At 45.9% G+C, this 7,067-nt stretch overlaps 1 pseudogene; it reads right to left on the bottom strand.

The window, feature by feature from the left end:
- Positions 1 to 5,321: 5,321 nt before the first annotated feature.
- LOC125410735 (leukocyte receptor cluster member 8 pseudogene) lies at positions 5,322 to 6,503 on the bottom strand (annotated as a pseudogene).
- Between the last annotated feature and the right edge of the window lie 564 nt (positions 6,504 to 7,067).

The following is a 7,067-nucleotide window of genomic DNA, read 5'->3' on the forward strand; positions in this document are numbered from 1 at the left end:
ATAAATTTAGTTCAAATTACTTTTAATTCATAAGATTTAAACAAATATAATGAGTTGTTTATTTTAAAAGTGAAGTGAGACGATATTAACTTGACTTTGTACAATGTCACAAAACAATTTGTTAGAGACTAAAGAGATATTACTAATAGTTGATAATTTAAGCTTTTAAAGCCCGCCAGGGAAATCTGTTATGTAAAAGATTTAAAACTGATGAGATGTCCAGCTTCTGGTTGCCATTTGAGATTGGTGCTTTCCCCAGACTTCATCAGAGAGACTTCTTACTGCAGCAGGTGGCAGTTAATGTAGAAAACCATAACTCTACGAAATGCTGACAATAAGTGATGGTGAAGTGCTTTGCCCTAAATGAGACATCTGTATCTTTTTTATTTATTTTTTTATTAAAAATTTCCACCTCCTCCAACTTCCCTCCCCTCCCCTCCCCCCACTCCTCCCCCTAATTCTCCAGGCCAAAGAGCAGTCAGGGTTCCCTACCCTATGGGAAGTCCAAGGTCCTCCCCGTCCCCCCAGGTCCAGGAAGGTGAGCATCCAAACAGACAAGGCTCCCACAAAGCCCGTCCATGCAGTAGAATCAAAGACCAGTGCCACTGTCCTTGGCTTCTCAGTCAGTCTCCACCGTCAGTCACATTCAGAGGGTCCGGCTCGATCACATGTTCCATCAGTCCCATTCTAACTGGCCTTGGTGATCTCCCATTATATCTGTCCCACTGTCTCAGTGGGTGAAGACACCCCTCACGGTCCTGACTTCCTTGCTCATGTTCTCCCTCCTTCTGCTCCTCATTAGGACCTTGGGAGCTCAGTCCAGTGCTCCATTGTGGGTCTCTGTCTCTATCTTCCATCCACCACCAGATGAAGGTTCTATGGTAATATGCAAGATATTCATCGGTGTGGCTATATGAGAAGGCCAGTTCAGGCACCCTTTCCTCCGTTGCTCAAGGAACAAGCTGGGGACATCTCCTTGGACACCTGGGAACCCCTCTTGAATTTTGCATGCAAATGGATGGAAATAGAAAACACTTTACTGAGTGAGGTAACCCAGACCCAAAAAGAGGACTATGGTATGTACTCACTCATAAATGGATTCTAGCCATAAATAAAGGACATTGAGCCTATAATTCGTGATCCTAGAGAAGCTAAATAAGAAGGTGAACCTAAAGGAAAACATATAGTTATCCTCCTGGATATTGGAAGTTGACAAAATTGCCGGGCAGGGGTTGGGAGCACAGGGGTGGGGGTGAGGTGGGGATAAGGGGAGATGGGGGGGAGAGAAGGGAAAAGGGGAGGATGGGGAGATCGTGAGGGAATGGGGTGGTTGGGGTGAAGGAGGGGTGGATGTGGGAGCAGGGAAGTATATATCTTAATTAAGGGAGCCATTTTAGGGTTGGCAAGAGAGACATCTGTATCTTACCATCCATGGCTCCAGGAAGATCATCAAAGAGAACATGAAAAGGGGAGACACGACATAGCTCTTGTACTCATAAAGCAGCTATGTTTATCTGGACAAAACTGTGACCATTTAATCATGGATGGAGGAAGGTTCCATGAGGTCTCGCCCCTCTCTGAGGGTCTATTGACAGTTGATGGCTGCTGGGGGTGTCAGTTTTCTTAGTGGTGTAGTCGCTGATCGGTCACCCACAGTCCAGTAAATAATGTTCCATCTATGTTTAAGTAAAGCAACTATAATTTAACTTAGTGAATCACAGAGGAGGAGGCACTAAAGTGGGAAGAGGGCTTGTGGGAAGAAGAATTTCTACAGGAGACAGCAGGGCATAAAAATGATCAAAATTCCACAATACAAGTATGAAATTGTCAAAATTTTTTTTAAATAATCAAATGTGTTCAGGCTTTCATGGTCTAAAAATTAAAGGAGTCAACAAGTGTGAAAACGAGATATAAAGAGCTATAGGTATGTAAATTTATTTCTGATTAAAAAAAGGTATGATTTTTGATTTGATTGGTATTTTGGATGGTATTTTTGTTTGTTTGGGAGAAGGCTGTTTTACTTTTAACACTAGTTCTCACTAATTAACATTAGCTAACCTTAAACTCACAGGAATCTGTCTGCCTCTGCCTCTATTGCTCAGGTTAAAGGCATGTGCCACCATGCCCCACTGCAACAAGTACATTTTAAACTAGTTTTCACTCTTCAAGACTGATGTAACTGAGCTGATTACACAACAGTCATATTTGGAGGCCAAAGTTAATGAGGATAGAGTAACTAAGAGGAAAACCACCACCATGGCCTTTGCCTCGCTCTTACCTGGATTAGCTAGGTCCTATAGGAACAAGTAACAACACCTGAAAAGGGACCTCACACTTCTGATAAATCATCTGATCAGATAGGTTGTGGAGATCACAGTGGTTGGGTTTCAGGAAGTGTAAACTCTCTAGTATGGAAAGTCATTACAGAGGAGAATGTCCTCAATGCTCCCCAAAGGAAGCTATACAGTTAACCAGACCATGACCCATTCCAGAAGATGGGGGTAGGGGAAACTGCCACCACTTTAAGATATCTAGTTTCCAACACTGAGAATATAAATTCTTTTGTTTTGGAAAGCATCTATTTTGTGGCACTTTTGAATGGAAGCCCTAGAAGCTGCACTGGCTCTGACACTCCACTATTTTCCACATATTCATTACATATATATATATATTAAATATCATAACTGTTATTCCTTTTGATCTCTGGACCCTTTAAGGGGCAAGCCACGCCCACTCCCAGCGACTTCTGACCTCTCGTTGCCATCTTGGCCTCTTTCTGTTTTTTTCTTTTGGCGTGTGTACACGTGTCTCTGTCTTTCTGTCTCTCTCTCTCCTTTAAGTAATAAATGTTCAGCTTTATGTCTATTTACTATGTCTTGTAAGCCTTTTATCCGCCGCCTGCTCACCCACCTGCTTGGGTGACTCTCCCGGCCGCATGCCAGCACCAGCCTGTCTGGGATGAGCCACTGCTCTGCCACTTGCCGCGGGGAATCTGCACCACTCTGGCAGCCGGCTATGCCTGGCTCGCGGCTGCTCTGCCAGCCCACTACCCAGGGATCTTGGGCAGGCCGCTCGGGGGGCACGCCAGCAATTTTTTAAGGAATATTAATAACATTATAGACATTAGTACTGAGCTGTTCTGGAAAATACAGGAAAAGAAAATATAAAGGAACTAAGAAACTCAACTTTTAATTTATTTATTTACTATGCAAATTTTTCATTATTCCATGTTCATAAATGTATGTGCATATTTATGTGTGTATATAGCTGTACTTTGCTCATATTCCATTCCAGTAGTCCCCGTTGTCCTTTCTTCCCCCTCCTGATTGTCCCCCTCCTCCATGTAAGTAGTACTGAATTCTGCTTTTATGTCCAGATTTGATTTCAAATGAATGGATCTAAAAAACATCTTATTGAGTGAGGAAACCCAGACCCAGAAAGACAAACATAATATGGACTCACTCATAAGTGACTTTTAGACATAAAGTAAAGAAAAAAAAAAGCCTACAATTCACAACCCCAGAGAACCTAGACAGAAAAGAGGATCCTAATAGAAATGTACATGGATCTAACCTACATGTGAAGTAGAAAAAGACAATGTCTCCTGAGTAAATTGGGAGCTTGGGTAATCATGGGAGAGGGTAGAAGGGAAGAGGGGAGGAAGAGAGGAGAGAGGAGAAAAATATATAGATAAATAAAAACAAAACAAAGCAGACTGACTATCCTGCCAGGCTCAGGGAATTTAGCCCAGTAATGATCAAATGATGACAAGCATTGGAGTGATAGAGAGTGGCAACATAGGGACACAAAAGCTGGGCTCTACCTGAATGAAATAGCAGATGGTGGGGAGAAATGGTCTGGAGGTAGAGAAGCCACAGCAGAGTGGTAGCAGGGTTTCATATGGGATTTCTACCCAGTATCAAAGGTGTGTTCTAGCTGACCTACTGACAGTAGCATGGGGCTGAGAAAGATCAACATCCATTACAGGGAGGGAAGGTAGAGTAAAGTGGAGGAGTGGGCTAGCCAGAGGGGTTTATGTCCGTCTTAGAGTTAGACTTTAGCTTGTATAAAGTTGACATAAAACTGTTCATCACAACTGACCCCCTTTCAGCTTGATACACAAACACATCACCGCTAAGTCACAATCTTTCCTTTCTCATTCATCCCCAAGATCTCACATTAAACACATAAATAACTATAAAAGTCTCACTGTCTTTACAAACTCAAACACATTAAAAAATCAGTCTCTTTAAAATACCCCAAATCTCTTTTGAAAGTTCAAAGTCTCAACTGTGGACTCCTGTAAAAAATCAAAATTAAGCTAAACACTTCCTTCAAGAGGGAAGAACCAGGGCACCATCGCAATTTGAACAAAGCAAAACCAAACTCCAATACAGTAAATAACTCAATGTTCAGTTATCTGGGACTCACTCATGATCTTCTGGACTCCTCCAAGAGGACTTCTCTGGCTTCGCCCTCTGCATAACACACAGCTTGTCTTCTAGACTATGACTGGCTCCACTCCCCTGCTGCTGCTGTTCTTGGTGGTTGTAACCATTTAACCTGTGTTGAACCAGGGATCAGGGAGGGAAAAAGAAGAAGGGAGAGAAGGGGAAAAAATCAGAAGAAACATTGGGGCAGAGGGAGGAGGGGACACGGAGACAACTTAATACAACTTGAGTAAGACAAGGCAGCCTGGCTAGCATAGTCCCCTGAAGGCCCTGGAGTTCTCAGTACGGTGTGGCACTGGCCTGGTGGTGCTGGTGGTGCTGGTGGTGCTGGCTAGCGTTTATGGGGTGAGGGGTTGAAGGTGGGGCATAGTCTTTAAGCAGCTCCCTTCACCCCAAACACTGAGGCCCCAATGACTGGACAACAAGAGTCTATGAAGAGGCAGACGAGGCAATAGCTGTGTCTGACTGGTGGCCCGCTGCCGGTGGGTGAGGGCTGGATGGCCTGTCTTCTTTCTGCTGACCCCCCAACATGAGATGGGCCAGCACGGCAGGGTCAGGTATTGAAGTACTAGCTCAGAAGAGAGAGAAAACACAGAGACAGCATTAGTGGAGGTAAGAGGTGGACACAGAACCTGGAGTTCCCACCTTGCCCTCCTCCACTATACTCCCAATTATCCCCTCTGAGACAAAAAATAAAAACAGAAAAATCTCCGTACAGATTCTCGGTGGGAAACGGGGGTAGGGATGCTGAGTCGTCCCGGAGCCCATTTTCCACAAATTAAATTACAGCTCATGACCATGGCTCAAAAACAAAATCCACAAAGGCGGAGCTGGGCCACAGCCCTAACCCTGCCCGTTCTCGATGGGTGCTCAGAAGGCTGGCAGATGCACCAGGCTGAGGCAACAGTCCACGCTGGAGTTGTCTGGGCCCGTGTAGGCCAGGCCCAAGGGCTCTAGGGAGGCCTGGCAGGGGGCCTTGCCCTCGAAGGCCAGCTCGGCCTGCAGGTAGGAGATGGGCAGAGTAGGGCAGAAGGTTCTGATCATGGCCTTGATGGCAGACTTGTGCTCCCGGTCTGCAAACTTGTCCTCAAGGTAGCAAGACATGCAAGGTGCATGGCAATAGAGACAGAAGAAGTGGTGGTAGATGCCTGGGTCCCAGGCTGCCCTCAGTGTCAATACGTGGGATACACAGGGGTCAACTTTCTGCTCCTTTGTGAGGTATGCCAGCTCCGTAGTGATGTTCCCAGAGTTCTTGGTGAAGATATAGTAGGGGATTCGGTATGCCATAAATTCACCCACATTGCCTGCCAAGTTTTTCGCATACAGCGACTTGAGTTGCGACTGGCACTGGTTGAGTTCTTCATGGTCACCCTTCTCCAAGGCAATGTGGGCAAGTGTCTCAAACACCTCCACAGTGAACTCGGGGGTGTGTGTGGGGGGATGCCTTGCACCGTCAGGTCCTGCCAAATAGACTTCATCTGCTCACAGGCAAAGGCATAGTCTTGCTTCTCCTTCCAGTAAGACTTGACCATGCACAGAGACTTCTTCAAAACAGCCACAGGTCTCACAATTGGTGGGTCTGGGGCACAGGTCAGCCGTAGATAGTGCTTTGTGATGTCAGTAGAGGTGCCCACAACCTGGATCTCCACCACTTTCCAGGTTACTTATTTGCAGCACCAAAGGTTCAAGGCGCAGGCGGCGTGGGTACCCATGCTGGAAATAGGCTGCCTTCTTTTCCTTCTTAAGCTCAGCCCTGGATCTTCACACTCCAGTGCAGCCATCTTCTTGTGGCAGCGTTTGGTTGGAGCTAGGTCTGCCTCTTTCCTTGTTGTGCCCTGCCTCGACCCCGATCCATGTGGGCCCCTACGACCACCCCGACCCTTGTGGGCGGGGGTTCCTGCAGCCTACAGGGTGACACTCATTCCCTGAGTAAGAGCTGTCAGAATCTGAGTGAGATTCACTTCTCTCGAAGTGACGGGTAGAGGACCTGGTTGAAGAGCTGCTGCTAAGTTTGTGAATTTGTACAATTGATTCTCTCACCTTGGCTGGCATCTAGAACAGTTCAATAAATTGTCTCAGATATCTCTTAGCCTGAAATGTCCGTTTCAACAAAACCTGTGTCCCAAATCGACTGGAGTTCACATACCTAGGGGCAAAGGAAAATCACAGTGATTATAAAGGGGGTAGACAGGGGAAGACAGGAAAATGACCCTAATTAAAATTGCCCAATTGTTCACGAATATGGATGCTTGTTGAGTAGAAATAATAGCTTTGGTTCATTTGGTAAGGGACATTCTTTTCAGAGAGCTGTGGAACCCCACCTGTGGTACTCTTTAAGGGCCTTTCAGGATGCTTTCCGGACTCAAATCATTCAAGCTGCTAGGCTTCGGTAATGCGCATGCGCTCCTAGAGAGGCAACTAGGTCTTCGCCCCCACCTAAGGATGACGTCTATTAATGCGACATCGAATGGGACTACATCCGCTGGAGCGACATCGGCTGGTACAATGTCTATTGGGACAGTCCATGGAGGGGTTGTCTGTTGGGCGGTGTCTGTTGAGGCGACATCTTTCTTGGCAATGATTTTAGAAACCGGCAACTGTTGAAGTGGCATCTGC

Source organism: Myodes glareolus, chromosome X (assembly GCF_982192425.1).
Source record: "Myodes glareolus chromosome X, mMyoGla1.1, whole genome shotgun sequence".
NCBI classification, from domain to species: Eukaryota; Metazoa; Chordata; class Mammalia; order Rodentia; family Cricetidae; genus Myodes; species Myodes glareolus.